A 20,449-nucleotide genomic window follows, 5' to 3' on the forward strand; every position below is an offset into this window, starting at 1 on the left:
TGTATCATTTTTAACCAAGAAATCTTAGGATGGAGGATCCCAGAACACTAATGTGCCTAACTGGAAATATCCATGCAATATTTTTAAATGGATAATTTCAGTCATCCTTATAATTCTAAACTGTCTTTCCTGATTATATTAGTTTCCTATGGCTACCATAGCAAATTATCACATTTGGGTGGTTTAAACCATAAGAAATTTATCATTTCACCATTCTGTAGACCAGAAGTCCAAAATTAAGATGTCAGCAGAACTCTACTTGCCTCTTCTACCTTCCGGTGGCTGTTAATATACCTTTTCCTGACTCATGCCAACCTTGGAACAGAAAGGGGGTTCAAGGAGAGCCATCAGTTAGTTTGGTTAGTTAGCCACAAACTGGTGAGTAGTGAGGGACAGTAAAGGGTAATAACTTTCAGAGAAAAAAATCAGACATAGGCATCAAGGAGAGGTCATGGGTCACAGGACTAGGGATAGCAGAAAACTTTATCACCGCAAGCAAGAACAAAAAAATAATCTGTTACTAATTGGCTCTAATACTGGCCAGGCAACTCTAATACTAGGTTAAGGGGCAGTGGGGGAGCTAAGTTATAAAGCTCTCTGCTCCAGAGGTATTCAAAGTCAAATTGGTAGGAAAGCAGTTTTTATTTAAAGTCAGTTTTGGGGGAAGATGGAAAATTTCATTGTTTCAAAATTTTCATAAAGTTCTGGGAGAAAGAGAGCTTTTAGGAGAGGGAAAGGTTGAAGACAAAATGTTACAGATTTCAAACAGGTTTTCACTTCCTGGAAATGCCCCTGTTTTTAACTCCTTCATTATCTTGTCAAAGGGAGTAGGATTCCTGGGTCAGCACCTACATTTTCTAATGTTGGAGGGGAAGAGCTTCCAATTCAGTGTTTGAAAAACCACAACTCTCTAAGGTCTTCTTTAACCTCTCAGAGGAGACCCTTTCAGTGTGGAAAGTCTGTACTCTCCATCACTCTAATTCACTATTACCTGCTACTATGCACAACTTGTTTGAAATTCTTCCTGTGAGTTTGCAAGAACTGGTAACTGAGAATCTCTGCTGGCCGCTTTGACTATATGGGTAGGTTTTTCTCCTTTCTCCAAAAAAGAGAAGAAGACTTCAACTTGGCCTGGCAGATTCTTGACTTTTGCCACAGAAAAGAATTTCAGGGCATGTCAGATAGTAAATCACTGACAGATCTATTCAGTGAAAGAAAGTAAGAGGGCAGCATATATGATCAAAGAAAGAAGGAGTACAAGAGTCCAGAGTGAGTGACACACTTTGGGGTTCTCAGGTTTTTCTTTCAAAGGAAACTTGGTGAAATGTGGACATGGGGAAGTGCACAAGAATGATATAAGTCCAGAGAACTGTTTCTTTGGTTATGGATTTCAAAGTATTAATGGTAGTTTGGTCTTTTTCCAGGAACTTCTGGTTGACATGGTGTCTCTATCTAGATGATATTTGGAATGTGGCTTTATTATAAGATTCTTAAAATATATTTTCCTTTGCTTTATCTAATCTGAGAATGCATTGTGTAGGCCAACGGTGCACTTAAGCTTTAAACAAACTTCAGTAATTTTTATAGATGAGAGAATTTATAGTAACTCTAAAATCTGTAGATTTCCCAGGAATTTGGGAATGGCAGGCCCAGAGGCAGGAACAGATCTGTGGAATAAATATAATTATGAGGCTTTTAGATTTACAACTGGTCCCTTTTTCCTTCCCTTTTATTTCCTTTCTACCTATCTTTCTTTTTTTCTATCCTACCTCAACATGATGCTAATATCTGCTCTGTCTTGTACTCTTTTCTGTGTATTTGTTCTCCATTATGTCTCTTATAGGGATGCTTATTGGATTTAGGGTCCACTCTGATAAACAAGGATGATTTTATTTCAAGATCTTTAACTTAATTATGTTTCCAAATGCTATTTTTGTGAAAGAAATAAATATTCAAAGATTTCATACATCTTTGAAGAGTCATTTATTTTACCTAATTACATTGATCATTTAAGCTTTAGCTTTGATTTTAGGGATTAGTGTAACAGTGGTCCACTTTATGCTTTGAATGTAGCCCTTGCTGCTCTGTCACTGTGACTAATTTTTAAAAGGACTTTTTCTTTTTTTCCACTTTCTCTCTCTCCTCCTCTCTAATCTCTCCCCTTCCATAATCTCAGGAGGAAAAGGATTACCTTTCTTCCCCATTCTAGGCAGAGTCATCTATTCTTAAGCACACACCCACCACAGGAAAGAAGTAATTCAGACTTTGGGGATGGTACCAGAAGATCTCAGAAATCACTACCACCCAAATTAACAAGTGAGTTACAACCCCAACAAAGAACACTTGGTCTTCTTCCAGGATATTATGGTTCCCATAGTCTCCTCTAATTAGATGATATTTGGAATGTGTCTATATTATAGGATTCTTAAAATATATTTTCTTCAAATCACCTCTTTAAAAACCTCCAATTCCTGGGCTGGTGTTGTAGCTCAGTGGCAGAGTACTTATCTCACCTATGTGAGGCATTGGGTTTGATCCTCAGCATCACATAAAAATAAGCAAAATAAAGATTATGTGTTCATCTGTAAGTAAAAAAAAAAAAATAAAAAAAAAATAATAAAAAAAAAATATATATATATATATAAAAGCTACTGTTCCCTCTGATGGGCAGAACCTCAGCCTCTGAGACATAAGTCCCTGTGCTTCTCCTTTGCTAGCAAAGCAATAAACCTTCTTTTTCCTTTATCTCAAAATAGGGTCCTCTTACTAGATTGGCATTGGTTCCTAAAATATTCCATACATCAGTCACTTTATTTTAACACGGTTAATGTTGATGCATAATATGTCTCATAGGTCTCTACCATTAGTTGTATTGCTATATTTTTCTATTATTTAGCTGCTAAAAATCTTTTTCATTTGCTGTTAACATCAGCTATGTCACTCATTTACATTAGTAATATAACCCAGAGTATTAAGATCAAGATTGGATCACTCTTTTCCCAATCCTGAAATCTACTATCTAGACATAACCACTGTGGCTTGCGGGCTATCCCATAAACATCCTCCAATATTGTGATCACTATTATTGCTAAAAGCATAAATATTTTTGAAAAAGATTCCTAGAATTTCAAGAGAAAGAAAATAAATGCTTCCTCATAATAGACCTATGAAGCACTATGAAAGTTTATTTTTTATTATAATTTACTCATTTAATTTTGGAAAATATTTCAGGACAGGAAAAAAATAAAAGAAGACACTAAGGCAACATATTTATATGAATAAAATACAGCATATATTTGCATTTACTTCAGAAAGATCTAATTTTAATTTTGTAGCTAATAAAACATAAACAAGCCCACATACACACAATCCTTGAATTACTGCAGATTTTTCAGGTGTGAATAACATGAAAGGTTGATTTGAGTTGAACAGATAAGACAACACCTAAAAAGGCAAAATTTTTTTTAAAAAAGTTTGTTCTGATTTGTTAGCTTCCAAGTAGATATTTTTATATGAAAGGGTACATTTTTAAAGAACTGCGAGGGAGTTATGTGCAAAAATTCTGTTCATGTATAACAGGATTTGTGCTAATACCTCCTACACACCACTTTTTAAATGTACCCCTCTCTGTTTTATAGACTATTGTCTTGGGAGGGACTGTGACTTGAAAAGAAGTGGATATTTGTAAAACAAAATTCTTCTTACATAAAACTGTAATTTAAAATAATAGAGCTTTAAGTAAATAAATGCAGATAAGTCAAAAAACATATCTATGCATATCTATATGTATGTTTATTTACATATAACAATATAAACTACAGGTTGCTTTGAAATAAACAAAAATCTAAAGCTAAATGAGGATTTCAGATTTGAAGAAAAGTCAAAATCTTCACAGTGCAGTTTTCTGATGAAAGTTCCCATTTTCCAAAATCTCTTTATGATATTATATTATATTGAAATGAAATTTGATATGTAGTATATGGGAATACTGGTATAATATGCTGAACGCTAGTTTTTTGATCAAGAAAAAGAAACTGTTTATATTGGTAAATACCCAAGTAATCTCTTTTTACAAAAGAATAATTACCACTCAGAACTATAGGACTTTTGTTGAAAAGCCTCTGGTCAAAAGCAAAGGACATTTGACTAGAATCCAGGGAGGCAGGAAGTAAATGAAGACAAACAGGAGGAAAGAAGTGTTTGTTTGTGACTGAGAGACTGGGCACACAAAGCCATGCGGATTAGCAAACCAAAGGTGCCAGCATTCCTTCTGAGCTGCAATTTCCTGAGAACAAATAGGCATTAACTGGATATCCTCAATTCACAATGACTACTAATTGCCAGTGATAAAAGTAGGGCTCTTGCTTTTTATCCCCAAACCTCCTACCATAGTTCTGTGAATACCATTTGTGAATTTGCTCACTCTGTTTCCTGTATGAAATAGGCACTCCTGGAAGTAGCATAGCTGTTTTGTGTGCTTCTATGTAAAAATAGATCTAATCAAAACAAGAAACAAATGCAAGAAACAAGAAAACTTTTGTAAAGTATAAATACTTATTTACATAATAACTTGTTGTCCACTCATTTAAAATTAAGCACCCAGGGAAAGACCATTTTGAAAAACAAATACTTTCTAATTAATTTTCTGTTAAAAATGCAAATATATATGCTATAATTAGTGCTTAAAAATGTGAAAAACAAAGATATCTCACAGGCTTCATGAGATTTGAAATAGCTGAATATGGGCGAGGAATTGAATTTTTATATGGAGCTGCCCCAATTAGGTTTCAAATTTTGTGTTTATCACTTGTTAAACAGTGCAAGTTATCTTTTGGTAAGAAATTCTGGAGCTAAGTTAAACACTATGAATAAAAATGACAAGTCTTTAATATGCATTCCAAACATTTTTGTGTTTGCTAGTGGTTAGTTGTTAAATATTTTACAATCAGGCCTTTGTAAAATTAGTGAAGTCTCTACTTTTATCTGGGGATATGGGAGGTCAGGACACACAATCCAAAAATATGCCTCTTTGGCACAAAATTTGCTTTGAGCTACAGGTAATTAAGCAGATGAAGGAAAGCTTGAAAGTTGTTGAATGCTGGCTCATCAAATATGACCAGCATAACTGCTTGATAAAACAAAGCTAAGCTTAACACTTAAAGGGTAATGAAGAACACCACCTTTGGAAAGCATTGGCAGTGACTGGGTAGAAGAAAGGCAAGATCTAAATGTATCCAAAATGGAAGTTCGGTTTAAGGAGGGTCTTTCAATATAAGGAGCAAGTGGACCTGCTTTTGCCTGGAATCTTCAATAGGATGGATTAGTGCAAACTACCAAGGTAAGAATTTTGAAGCCATTGTACTAAATTTTTTTTTAATGATTATATTTTTTTATTGACTTTTTAAAATAATTGACAGTGGAATGCATTACAATTCCTATTACACATACGGAACACAAATTTTAATATCTCCTGTTGTATATAAAGTATGTTTACACCAATTTGTGTCTTCATCCATATACTTTGGATAATGACGTCCATCACATTCGATCATCATTGCTTCTCCCCTGCCTCCTCCCTACCCCTCTCACTCTTCTGCCCTATCTAGAGTTCTTCTATTCCTCCCATGTTCCCCCTCTCTACCCCACTATGAGTAATCTCTTATTTCAATACATCATTTGCATGACTTTAATTTTCTAAGATGACCCAGCCCAAGAAAAGGCTTAATTGTTGATTACAGGATCTTAAAGAGTGCTCCATTCAATCCATTCCATCTTCAATGGAAAGTGATGCTAAAGAAGAGAGTGGAATAGCAAAGTCATGCATTTTTCAGTGTGGAGTATTGGGTATATATTGGTGGAGAGTGGTATGGCTATGATTCTTACAGTCATCAACACAGGCTGCATATTTATATACAATTATTATACAATGGTTTATAGACAGAAGGCAAAGAAACAAAGTTACTAAAGGAAGAAATTAGTATGAATGAAAATCCAGAGTGTCACCTACCAAATAGCTTCACTTTATTAGATGAAAACTTCTGCCATTCTAATTTATGAAAATCAACGTAGCCAGCATGAAAAATATGTAGTACATTTATGAGGAAAATGTAGAGAGGGATAGGTGAGGAAGTCAGGGGGAGGTTCAGGACAAGGAACATGGAGAAGGTCCTCCAATGAGGTCAACATCCCAGATGACAAAAGTGCTCAAGGACACAAGCAGGAGAGTAGAAACTTTTGTACTCTTGCACCTACATGGGTCAAACAGACAAACTAAAATAAACTCATGGACGTGGAAAACACCAATGAACAATAGAAAGGAGAGCATGGACAGGAGAGAAGAAAAGGAGGAATCCCAGAGACCATAAAAAGAACAATCCCAACGTCTCTAACAGACTCCTGGCTCTAGGCCCCTTCCCTTTAGAGAAGTCTGTTGCTGTTCCTTGAGATAAATCTCTGTCAGCCTTCTATCTACCTGTTCTTCAATTTTTGCTGAAGGGAGACAGCAAACCCAAGGCCCCTACCCTAGATGGTCTTGAGGGTTCGTCCAGGATCAAAACCCCTGACTGAAAGGTTAGTCATGTTAAACAGCTGACTAGACCTGGAGAGTGACCACTGATTGTCTGCACTCTTGTGGCTCCCTAAGGCTGAGGAAGACCCCAGCCATGACTAGCATGGCTGAATTCCCAGACTGACTATCTTTACTCTTCTCTCCAGTAGACACAATGAGGAATCAGCCCCATTGTCAACAATAGAATTGGAAATATTTCTTTTCCTCCTTATGAAGCCAGATTTAAAGACAAGTGGTTAGGTAGCTAGGTAAATGGGTCAGATTGAGAAAATGGAGCCGGATTTGGGTCAGAGAAGTTGGAAAATGCTCTTGGGAGATTGGAATACTCTTGTCTCCAGAGCCCTTTGATTCTACTCTTACCAAAAGGTTGTTAAGGCATCAACTCCAGAGCAGGCAGGAATTACTAATCAATGCTGCCTGGGCTGCCGCTCCCTTCCTGCCTAGCATTGCACCTAGGCCCTTCCAGCCCACCTGCTCACCCCCTGGCCATGCCACTGACATGCCCCAGTCACTATGCAGGATGAGGGGAAATGAACAAGACAAGGGGGAAGAATGCAGGAGATCAAGGGAAACTTTACATTTATAAAGGGAACAGAGCTTCTTCATCCCAGGGATTCTGCCTTTGGCTCCACTTCTTCCACCCAGGAGAAGTGTGTTTTACTTTCCTTTAATAAAGCTTCTTAATTTATACTCTATACTTGCCTCAGTGTGCTTCCCTGATGCTATACTTCAACATTTGAGGAAGCAGGACTTGGTCCAGGTAACCTGTAACCGATAACCTGGGTTATCACTTTTGGGAATGATGTTAATTGGTTAACAGTAGATTGCTCCTAATTTGTCTTTGCTTTAAACAGAGACCTTTTCCTTTTTGTCAGGATAATTACCCCTGATTAAAAGGCACTAGAATTGAGGCACTTCTTAATTTTTAAGACATTTGGGAGAATATCTATCAATTTCTTCTGTCGCTTTAAGCACCCTTAACAAGGTCAAGGACCTTAGAGAAAAAGGAGGAACTCAGTATGATCCTCATGAGATTTCTGTTAAAATTAATGTGTTGTAACTGTTGGGAACCTCCTTGTTCAGGTGATGATGATCCCTATGAATTGAAAGATCACACTTACATTTTAGGGTACTGAAAGGAAAGTGGGGAACCAGGAGATAGGCAAGCAAGTAATGGGAGACCAGGCAGAAATACAAACAAGAATTTGTCAGAGCTGACAAATAAAGGCGCATACCTCCATAGTGAAGAGAGGCAACACAGACTTGGGGTTGGAGACTTATCGGGGAGGCTCAGGGATTAGAGCCTGGTGGGTCCTAATGTGGGCAATTAAGGTTGGGATTGGTATCCACTTGGGCAGAGGAAAGAAAGCCAACAGTTCAAGGTACAGCTGGTCTGAGGGAGTGGAGAGCCTTTCCTGGAAAGGATCTTGGGAGAGAAAATGGCAGCTGTCACTGAAGATGGCCACCCAGATGCTAAGCAAGGACCTTAGAGGGACAACCATTGACTCAGAAACTCCAACTAAAAGGTTATTCTAGGCAGCTACCTCCCCTCCAGATTTTTCTTTTCTTGCTAATCCTGGATCCCTTTTTGACAGGAATATTGTGAGAATTGCATGCTTTCTAGGAATGGAGGCATCAGAAATACCTGGGTTACAAGAAGAAATATCTCGGACCTGGTCCACAGGCCGGGGTCAGCTTGGTTAAATCCCTACTTGGCCATGCTTCCCCTTGGATAGATCTGGACCAAGCCAACTTCCTACACAACTCCCTGAAGGGATGAGCAATTCTGGGTGGACAAAATTGTGAGATGGGGATTGGGTGACCTCCATGAAGACCTTTTCCTTCTTTTTGTTCCTAGATGGGATTGGGATCAATTCCATCCAAAATTCCTCTCTTCTTTCTGCTAAAATCCAAATTGGACTTCCAATTTAGAGAGAGAGGGAGAGGGGGAGGGAGGGAGGGAGGGAGAGAGAGAGAGAGAGAGAGAGAGAGAGAGAGAGAGAGAGATAGATAGATATTTGTCTTTTTTTGTTCTGAGCCTGGCCTCGGTAGCACTGGGAAATGGAAAAAAATGACCGCTTGAGAAAGATTCAGCAGTTAGATCTTTTCTATAAGTGGCAGGGTAAATGGAGTGAAGTTTCTTATGTAAAATTATTCTTTCATTTAAGAGATTGATGGGGGGGGGGGCAGTCAGTGTAGGTAATAAAAGGTAAAGTCAGATAGGGGGAGATGGGAGGTAGTTTAAAAGGAAAGGAAATAAAATGCTGATACCTCCAGAGTCTTCCAGCTTCTCCACTTGTTGTCAAGAATACCTGCCTCCAAGGAATTGCTCATCCCTTCAGGGAGTTGTAGCAGTTATTAATGAAGTACCTCCTGGGCAGCTCCATTCCTGTCCATTTGTGCTGACATGGACAGGCACCCCTGAAAAGCTTCTCTCCCACCTTTTGGCCCACCTTTTGGTCACTAGTCACATAGGCAAGATAAGGGGAGAAGAAGGGCATGAGAGCAAAGAAAATCTAAAACCTATAAAAGGGGCAGGACACCCCCACTTCTTCAGACACCCAGCTCTGGGGCCCCTTGCCTTCAGAGATGGCTATCTCTTTCCTATTCTTTAAATAAAACTTGCTTTCTATCTTTGCCACAGCATTTCTCAGGTGTTCAATCATGACATCAGGGAAACAGGACTTAGCCCTGATTCTCATCACCAGCATCAAGATCATCTGAACTAGCAAAGTAATTGCAATCCTGACAGTCACACCTGAGCAGCGTTGTGCTGCTCTAAACCAGATACAAGTCCCCAGAGAAGGAAAACATATTGACAGAGGAAGAGAGATCTTTAACCAATAAACAGGAGATTCCCTCGGGTCCACCAAAGGGAAAAATAATGAATCCTAGGACCATTCTTTCCTTACATATCCTAATCTAAAAGGCCTAACACCGTGTCCTCCTCATTCTCAAGAATACATATCAACAGGTTCAAGAAAAATGGAAAGAAGTCCAATGTGGAAGGCCTATGCCAGGGGGAGACTTTGGACATGTGGTAGCACATGTTCCTTTTTCACTAACTGAACTAAAGGACATAAAGGAGGACTTAGGAAGCTACATTGAGAATCCAGAACAATAACTTCAGACCTTATAACAATAATCCAACCTTTATGATTTAGCATGGAAGAACATTAGGTTACATTTGAATCAGGATTTAACCTCACTAGAAAACACAAAATATCTTAGAGAAGGCCACTGAAATAGGAAATGAGCAGAAGGAGGTCAAGTAACCATGGAGGGTAGGGGCTACAGCATTCTTACAGGGAGCCAAGTAGTTACTTTCACTGAAACAAATTAAAATTCTGACTAGAAAGATAGAGATGAGGGGGACATATATAACTATAAATAAATAAATACATATGATATATGATATTATATATGTATCTCGATATCATGAGAAGGCTTGAGAAAGGCCCAAATTAAGCCTTTCAATTATGCTTAATTAACAAATGTGATTCAGGGTGAAGGAGAGCCACAGTGACCTTCTTACAGAAACTCTATGAGGCTATTACTAAAGTAATATTAAGCTGAAGTCATAGACATTGAAAACCATCCTTAAAGACAAATTCTTGATCCAATACTCCCCAGGCATATGAAGAAAAACTCCAAAAACTGGTTGCAGAAGTGGGCAAAACCTTGAACCAGTTAGTACAGCCTGCTACAAAGTCTCATAATAGGACCTAGAAAAGGATAAAAAGAAGGATAAACAACAAGGAGAATTGGAGGCAGACCTGTGGGTGGGGACACTGGGATACTGCCCAACTCCTTATTTATCTTGCAGAAAGGAAGGCCATTTTAAAAAATGGAATGTCCCCAGTGGCACAAATCTCCCAGACTACCTACTGGACCTTGCTCACTATGTGGAGGGAACCATTGGAAGGCTATTTGTCCTTGGAACTTGTACTGATCCAGACCATTACCAACTAGTTCCCATGACAGGTCCCAGGAGCTTTCTTCATGACTCCTATGATAGAACCCAAGAGCTCTAAGAGCCCTAGGTGACCTTGCTCAAGGCTAGACAACAGATAAACTTCCTTCTCAACAAGGAATTTGATTCTCAGTCCTGTCCTTCTCCCTTGGACCTCAGTCACTAACAAGATAAAATAACCACTCAGTGCATATCAGGAGAGAGCCTTGAGCAAAATTTTACTAGACCTCTTGCTTGTTCATGGGGTGATTTCCATTTCTGTCACTCCTTTCTCATTCTGCCCTATCTTAGGGAGAGACCTATTATCTCAATTAGAGGTCAAATTACTGTTACCAACTGGGAAATATAATTGCATGCCTCTGATAGAAATGGATATAAATCCCACTGTCTGGGTCAGACTATAATATAGTGGTGAGAGCATGAACTGTGTACCCCTGTGAACATATATCTCAAGAATCCCTCATATTTCCCCCTTCAGAATCAATATTCCTTAATACCAGAGGTCAAAGAGGGATTAATACCTCTTATTATTATGCTAAATTTGAAATGGCAGGGACTTTGGGTAGAATGCTCTAGCTCCTATAATAATCCTATATTGGGGATTCCAAAGGGCCCCAACAAATGGAGATTAGTTTAGGAGCTTCATGTAATTAATGAAGCAGTAGTCCATTTGCATCCAGTGGTTCCAAATCCATATACTCTTCTCACCAAGATTCCCAAGGGCCCTGCTTAGTATACTGTCCTGGATTTAAAGGATGCCTTTTTCTGCATTCCTTTATATCTCAAAATGCCAACTTCTATATGGCTTTGAGGATCCTACTCATAAGGTGGGACAAGATAACTGGACAGTCCTTCTCCAGGGATTTAGAGATATATCCCATCTGTTTGGACAAGCACTGACACAAGGCCTCAGGGACTGCTCATACCCTGAAACAGGATTCCTTCAATATGTAGACAAGGTTCTTTTGTGTGGATCTTCAGAAAGAAATAATTTCTGAGGGCACTGGCTCTCTTCTCAATTTCCTGGCCAATAGGGGGTATAAAGTCCCAAGAGAAGGCTGAATGCACCTACCCCAGGTGACCTCTTTAGGGATGATACTGGAAAGTGAAATTCAAAAGCTTGACCCAGAAGGAATTCAACCTATATTTTGACATCCCCTTCCTCTGACCGGAAAACAACTTAGGGCCTTTCTGGGAACCACTGGATATTGTACAGTTTGGATCCCTGGATATTCTGAGAAGGCAGGACCCTCTACAAGTGCCTTAAGGAAGCACAGGAACATTCACAAACAACTATTAATTGGATTCCAAAGGCAAAGAATGCCTTAGATACATTAAAAGCAGTTCTTACTGAAGCCCCTGCTGCTGGTGTGCCCACTCAGTCAACTTTTCAATTATATGTTACAGAAAGTAAAGAACTGGACAAGGTGGCCAAGGGTGGCCTGGATGCCTTAGAGCTATGGCTTCAGTAGGACTATTGCTTCCTGAGGCAAAACAAACAAACAAAAATAAAACAAAACAAATAAAAACTTACTTTGGGAAGGCCCCCTGTACTTACCTTCCATGACATAGGAAAATTCTAAATTCTAAAGGCAGTCTTTGGTTAACAGACAGCCATATACTCAAATATCAGGCTCTTTTGCTAAGAGGACCTGAAATCACCTTAAAGACTTGTCAGAACCTCAATCCAACCTCTTCCCTACCAGAATTAGAGATAAAACCTTTTCCATTCCTGGGAGCCAGTTTTAATGGAAACTTACACTGCCAGAATGGAATTATCCAATCATTCTATAGATAATCCCAATCTCACTCCATACACTGATGGGAGTTCATCATTTACTGATGGGATTCAGAGATCTGGGTATGCGGTAGTGACAGATTTTGAGGTTCTTGAATCAGAGCCACTTCCTACTAATACCAGTGCTCTACAGGCAGAATCAGTTGACCTTGTCTGGGCACTAGAACTTTCCAAGGATAAGACGGCCACTATATATATATATATCAATCCTAAATATGTTTTTCTTACACTTCGTGCTCATGCAATATCTGGAAAGAGCAAGGACTGCTTACTAGTACAGACACTTACGTAAGCATGCCAAGGAGATTCTTCACCTCCTAGAGACAAGCTCCCTGCCTTCTCAGGTAGCAGTTATCCAATTCCTGGACATCAGAAGGGAGAAGACAAAATAGCTAATAGAAATAAGGCTATGGATGTAGCAGCTAAGGCAGCTGTTTATAGGGTTCCAGAGTTGCCCCATTCCTGTGGGAAAATTCATTTCTGTCCTCTGAACACCCCCAGTACTCAACGGAAGAGGCTTAGCAGGCTGTAACCCAAGTATACCAATTAGATCATAGAGAATGGTGGGTCTCTCCTGAGAGTATTCATTACATTCCCAGGAAACTCAAAGGAAGGCTTAAAATATCTCCATCACCTCTACGATTTAGGAAGAAACATTATTCTTAATACAGAAAATGTTTTCAGAAAAAAAGCTTAAAGGACATAGTCCAACAGATTTTCCAAAGCTATAAAATACGCCAATGGTTACTCTCTCTAATAAATGTCCCCACCCTCCCAGACATCAAAGAATGGATTACTATATTGTAGTAGACTGGATGTTAGAACTTATTGGTATGCCTGGTGTACCAAATTCAAAGTATTTACTAGTTCTGGTGGATACCTTCACTGGATAGATGTAAGTCTTTCTTTACAGACCTGAAGATGCTGTCAAAAGTTGTGAAAATGATCTACCTCAGGAGATCATTCTTCAATTTGATCTCCAAAGTGATAATGGACCTGCTTTTAAAGCAGAAATAACATAGAAACTCTCTCAAGCATTAGAAATTAAATTTCATCTTCATTGTTCATGGAGTCCTCATTTCTCAGGCAAGGTAGAAAAATCTAATGAACTTCTTAAGAGCCACTTACAAAATTGCTCCAAGAGACTAAGATCTCATGGGTTAAACTCCTGCCCTTGGCTCTGATAAGGTTTAGAAATATTCCTGGCCAACTGGGTCTAACTCCATTTGGGTCCCTGTATGATAATTATTTTTGTCTAACAATTTCCTTTTGAATTCTGAGATTGCCCATTTGATTCCACATGTAACTCATTAGGCTAAATTTTTCAAAAATTCTCAGAGATCTGACAGAGTCTCCAGTCAGGAGGCTATTAACGATGCTGTTGTTTTGTTCAGATCTTGTCTTAGTAAAGACAAGAGATCCAAATAAGGGATTACATACTCCCAACTGGGAGGGTCCCTATCTTGTAATCTTGTCCACTCCTCTAGCAGCTTGTGAAGCAAGGCAAGATATCTGGGATCCATCATACCCACCTCAAGGCCTGATGACCTCCCTCTGAGACCACCATGGCCATTCCCACAGATGGCTACATCTGCAAACCTATAGAAGTTCTCAAGTTTCTCTTTAAGCAAGCTAAATGATATGTTGATCTTTTTGTCTTTCCATTGTACTATCAGTGGCCCTGCTTCTTGCTCTTGGATTAATTGTAACCACTTCCTCAGATTGGAAAGGAGATTACCAAACTCTCCTAGCTATTCTCCTGGGCTTATTCTATGTTCAACTGGCAATGCTGCAGATATATTATCCTCAATACTGTAATCATGTTTTACTTGATGTTATTGCTACTCTTCCCTGGGAAAACAATAAAATAATCACCTTCCAAATTATAGATAGGGGAGAAAATCTTAATTCATGTTGGTTATGTTACCAAAATCCCTTTTATAAGGATGAATATTTTGTATTTGCTCCTGTAAATCTCTCTATTAACACAGTTAATTGGACATCATTTGCTGTCCCATTACTAAGACAACCCCCTCCCCACACACACACCCTTGTTGGGCACCTGGTTTCTGGGCCAAATACAACCAATTTTGGCTGTTAAAGTAACTCCTGATCATTGACACAATGAATCTTATTCTCATAATTACATTTTTGCAACCAGACCAGATGCTGGACCTGTTCTAGAGGTAAACTAAAACCAGAATGGGGATTCTATAATTATAGTTATTCTCTCAAAACTGTACTGCCACTCTAACCCACATATGCACCTGGAATCTTTCCGATTTTGCAGGACCTCCCGTTGCAAGACTTAATAACTGAAATATTGTGTGGTAAAGGTATACAGGCACAGTCATATGAAGGGCAGACAAACCTAAATTTTGTAAAAAAATTTACCTGGCCATCCACTTATGTTTCCAATTAAAAATCAGGCCTATTTGATTCAGGATACCAAACCCTTGTCCCTCAAAGCTCCACCTTCCTGAGTTTGGGTGTATGGAAGAAACCCTGGGAGTTCCTACACAGTCCAATTATTTTTTTACCTTGATAATGTATAGCTTCAGGAACAATGAAGCTTAGGGAAAGTTGTTCCTTCTCATCTCAGGATGTATAATTCTCCAACCTAGTCTCATGCTACCTGTTGAAAGAGATCACTAATTATTATTCTGGCTACCTTTGTAAGGAGAATGGAATTTTAGCTCCATGGGACGGCTTCGCTTACCATGAGGCCACACTAGCTAACCTTACAAATTAATTCGCTGACTTAGCTACTCATACTAGAGCAGCCTCAGAAAATCTTGATGGATCACTACGTAGCTTAGAGGACATGGTGATGGATCATTGACTAGCCTTAGATTCTCTCTTATCAGAACAAGGGAGAATTTATGCTATGATAAATAAAACATGTTGCACTAATATTAATACCAGCTCACAGGGAGAAGATGTTAACAAAATATGCATTCAAGCTACTTGGCTCTACTCTATGAGAGGAAAAGCAGCTCACTTAGACTATTTGAATCAGATTAAAGGATGGATCTCCTCCGCTTCATAGTTTCTGCCTCTTTTAGGGCTCTTGGCAGCTTTGGTGCTTGTTTTCCTTTTTGGTCCTTGAATTATCAGTTTGTTGTCATATAGAAGCAATAAAACTTCAGATGGTGTTACAAATGGAGCTACCAGTGAACAACTCTTGAAATCTACCATGGACCCTGGATAGACCCACGGATATATGTCATCAGTGTCAGACTCTGGACCAGCCTGCTGCTTCCCACCTGCCCCAGACATTCCTCAGACGGATATCCCAGTTACTCCATGACACCCTTTGACAGCCTAAAGTAGCTAGAGCGGTCATCATCCCAATTCCCAACAGGGTATCCTCTGAGATGGAGGTTGAGGAAGATGTAGAAGGCCATTGGCAGCCAGAGCAAAATGGTGAGTGAGAAAGTTAGGGCTAGGTCCAGATAAAAGCAGCACTGGAGACAGTCTTCCAACGATGTCAACCACTATGTCACTTACTGTCTGCTTCCTTCCTTGCTGGTATGGTTTTACAAAGGATAACATGGAACTCTAGTGGCCTTTTTGAAAAATTTGAGATCTTCCAAAAATGGTTCATATAAGATGTCCTCTTCCCATCATCTCTGTTGTTCCTCCTGCTCCTCCTCCTCTTCCCCCTCTTCCTCCTAATAACTACCTATATTGCCTTCAGTCCCTGAAATTTTTTCATATGTTCTCCCTCAAAGGCCCTATCTACTCCATTCCTCTATCCACTGACATACTTCTCCCTTACAACTTCAGTTCCTCAGCTCCCTATACTAAATTAAGCTTTTATTCCTGTTCCATATGGGGCCTTCAAGGAACGCAGATCTCAAAAGCAAGCGTGTGGAGATGAAAAGGCTAATTATAAATAGACTATGTTTTTGTGGTGATTGTTGTTTTGTTTGGTTTTTATCTGTTTACCTGGGCTTTGGAGACACCTGGATGCCAAATTGTTATATACAGTCTTGATTCATCACTCAACATTTAGTCTATAGCCTCCATGTGATTACATAACAGAAGAGATGAAAATCTTCTCCACAAATATAGAGAGCTTTTTAGTCTTCATAATGAGCAGATAACTTTAACTCACCACATCTTCTAAAAACATAATTTGGATAAAAATATAAAGTAGAGCTAACTCTTTTATAAACCAGTGAATTTTATGTTATTGTGCTTATGTCTGACTCAGGGCTAACGTTTTAGAATGAAAGTTTTTGGTGTCTATGTGTTTTTGCATTTGTTTTATGGTTTGGATCTTAAGTATCAACCAAAGGGCCATATGCCAAAGTCACGTTTGCATGACTGTGATGCTATTGGGAGACAGTGGAATCTTTAGGAGGTAGGCCCTAGTGAAAGAAAGTTAGGTCATTTGGAACACGCTTTTGTAAGGGACATTGGGACCCTGGCCCCTTCCTTTCTCTCTCTTTGTTTCAAAGATACATGAGCTGATCAATTGTGCTTCACCACAGGCTCTCTGCCTCCTTATAAGCTCAAAACAACAGAATGAGACAACTGTGGACTGAAACCTCTGAAACTATGAGCCATAATAAAACTTTCCTTCCTAAAGTTGCTTAACGTAGGTAATTTTTCATAGCAACAGAATCTAACAATAAAAATATGTGATATTTTATAAAATCTCATAAGGGAACTCAACACTAATTGTCTTAAAGATAAATAAGTTCTTATATAAATTAAATATTCAAAAAAACAGAAATTTTAAAAACTAATTTCATAATATTTCCAATATAGAAAAATGTGCTTTTATAATAACTAATAGAACTATTTTCAAATAACATTAATACAATTTGGGTAAACCTTTGGCAATAACACTAATTTAATATTGTAGGTTTAATAAAAACAACCATGTTTTCTGAGTTATTAGCATTAAGTATGATAAAAATTTATAAATTTCATCTTTTTATTTACTGGGGTTTACTAATTAAATAAGGATCTATTATATCTACTAAATGCTTGAAATTATAAAAATTATAATATCATTTTAATAAAATTAAACCATTATCAATTTTATACCAAGTATGCAAAGAAGTGTTTTGTATTTTTAAACAAAGTAAAGTAATTTTGTCCTAAAGTAAAATGACTGTTTTTTCCACATTAGAAAGAAAAAAATGTAGAACAAAACTTGTATGTGGGGCTTGGGATTGTGGCTCAGTGGTAGAACACTTGCCTAGCACATAGGGGTTCAATCCTCAGCACCACATAAAAATAAATAAAGTACCATGTCCATCTACAAATAAAACATATTTTTTAAAAAAGTAAATGTACATGGAAAGTTGTTGTAAAAAGAGGCTTAGATTACAGGACAAAATTAGCTAAGACTCCATGAGTGTGTGTGTGGGGGGGGTGGTATTAATAAGCTTCTTAAAAATCACCTGTTCCATATGGGTATTATAAATATCAATAATAACATGATTCTTCCAGCGCAGTGCAGCCTGTGTACTGGTCCCTGCCAAGAAACAGCAGCAGAGTGAGGTGGAGCAACCCAGCAGAAGACCAAGTGGGTAGGAGCACTGAGAGTAAGTTCGGCCAGCAGCCACCTAGAGTCGGCCATACAGGCACAGCTAGCCAGCGCCAGGGTGCAATGACCTGTCCTCCTTCCAAGACTAGGCCTGTATAAGGTACAGACGCCTGCTGCAGCAACTGGCTCCACGCAGTCCTAAAGCCCCATCCCATGATCTCACCTTGTGCTTCCTGACCCAACAGAAAGTAAGTGAGAAGATCTAGTATGACCAGACTGGGAATTGACCAATAGAGTTAGTAGTTTCCAAACCCTAATTTCGTATAAGCTTAAACCATTAGCATTGGCACTTCTTCTAAACCCCAATTAGCATAAGTTTGGACCAATCACAGTGACCCAAGTACTAAATAAACCCCTAGACATGGGATTGGAGAAAACCTGCTATCAGGACCCTCTTGCCCTGTGAGAGTTCTGTTCCTCTTTCTATTCTTAAATAAATCCTTTCTCAAATACTCAATCATCCTGGTGTAGGATTTCTTTTTTCAAATTCACACAACAAGAAACCTGGAAAAAGAAATTGAGCTGCTGGGGTCAGCTGCAACTCTAGGGGGCATAGCCTGCCATTAAGATCTACAACACTTGTGGTCTAAAGAGGACTGCAACTCTGCAGACCCCACCTGCTAGCAGAAGCAGTGGATGGAGTTTTATCTCAAAACTTCAGTTTCAAAAATACACTCAAGTAAAACTGAAGTTTGATTTTTCTCTGTATCAAAATGACAAAATTTTCTTGGACTAGTAGATCAGTTCTTGATAAGAACTTAAAATCTTTATGCTCTTAGTAATCTACCTAGAGAACTGCTTCTTTATGTCTTATGTTGATGTTATATTATTGGCCTTAGTCCACTTTCTGGGGTGATTTATAGAACCTATAGACACTTATTTGGCTCAAGGTACTGGATGCTGCAAAGTACAAGAGGATGGCCTTGGCAACTGGTGAGGGCATTTGTGCTGTATCATAAGATGATGGAAAGTCAAGCAAGGCATGTGAGATAGAAATAGTGCGAAAGTGTCTGAAGTCAAGCAAATTTACTTGAAAATATTTAAGGATTTATTTTTCTCTGCTGAAAGAGAAATGTTAAAAATTAGATTCGTTCAATATGCTTGATTACATAAAAACTGTTGTCAAAGAGAAATATCAAACCATTCCTTCATTTTGTTCTCATAGGTCAAATGTTACTATTATAAATATTTCAGAAACTGTCTGAAGCTTCTAGGAATATGTTGATATCTTTAATGTCCATGATATGTCCCCATGCCACTTTATCCACTAGATAAGTCGTGCCCTGTTATCAGTCACAATTCCAGTTATTTAAAAATAATGTATGCCAAACAACCAAATTCTCTTTTTGTTTGCATTATCTCTATACTGAACTCTCACCAAATCTTTAATCATGGCCATTTTAAGTTTTGGCATCTACAGATAGATTTTGTTTTGTCTTGTTTTACACACATGCTTCCCTGAAAGCTTTTACAATTTCATATTGGCCAGAGTACTTCAAAAAATGACACTTTCTCAGAGACCCATATAAAAGGCTGTGCCAGATACACTAGGGCATAGGCTTCTGATGAAACCACTGGACTGAATTGTGATTTTCAAAACTCTAGTGAAGAAACTGATAGTCCCTTGAAACTGATAACCCAAGATTCACCAACATAAGAATTAATTACATAGGAATGAATTCACTAATGAAAGATGATTATGGCTTTTATTTGGCATATAACAGAGATTTTGTTCTATTTTATGGATATGAATAGTTCCATTCTCTTTGCTCTTAAGTCATTCATTATTTACAACAATTCAATAGATTATTCTTTTTAAATAGAAATGAAATATTTACTTTTTGAATAGAAAAAGTACCTTAATTTTTACTAATCTCTAACCAAAATTTAGTATTCCTTCAATTATGAATGTAGGAAATAGGCAATACCTATAATTTTGGTGCAAACAGAATTTACTTATTTTTATTAAGCTGCATTTATTATTAATATCAAATAGTAATTCATGCTTATTAGCACTTTTAACAGCTTTATAGTTTGGCTTTTTTGTTAAAGGTTAATATTTTTTGATTAGCACATGATAATTGTACATTTTTATGGTATACAGTGAGATTATTTCAATATACATATCTATATATTATACAATACAAAATAGCTTATTGTGAGCTAGGGTCCTGTTTCCTTGGGAGTCTCTAGGGAAGAAACTTCTTTTTAGCTTCCAGCAATCCTTTCTTACCAGTCTTATTCCACATTATACTCGAAAGTGGTCTAGAGGTGTCTTATCATTATAAACCTATGTAATTATCAAAAAAAAAAAAAAAAAAAAAGCTAAGCAAAGATGCTGACCACCATGCACTTCAGGAACAGGTTGCTGAAGAAGGTGATTGGGCTACAAGAATATACCATTTAACTAGTCCCACATACTGCCTGTTTTTCAAGAATCAGTGCAGATATGATCACTGCAGGGTTGGAAAATCTGTACATGATACTGAAACACACACACAGAGAAAAAGAGAGAGAGAGAGAGGAGCAACAGAGAACCAAGAA

This window comes from Callospermophilus lateralis, chromosome 4 (genome assembly GCF_048772815.1).
Source record: "Callospermophilus lateralis isolate mCalLat2 chromosome 4, mCalLat2.hap1, whole genome shotgun sequence".
NCBI lineage: Eukaryota > Metazoa > Chordata > Mammalia > Rodentia > Sciuridae > Callospermophilus > Callospermophilus lateralis.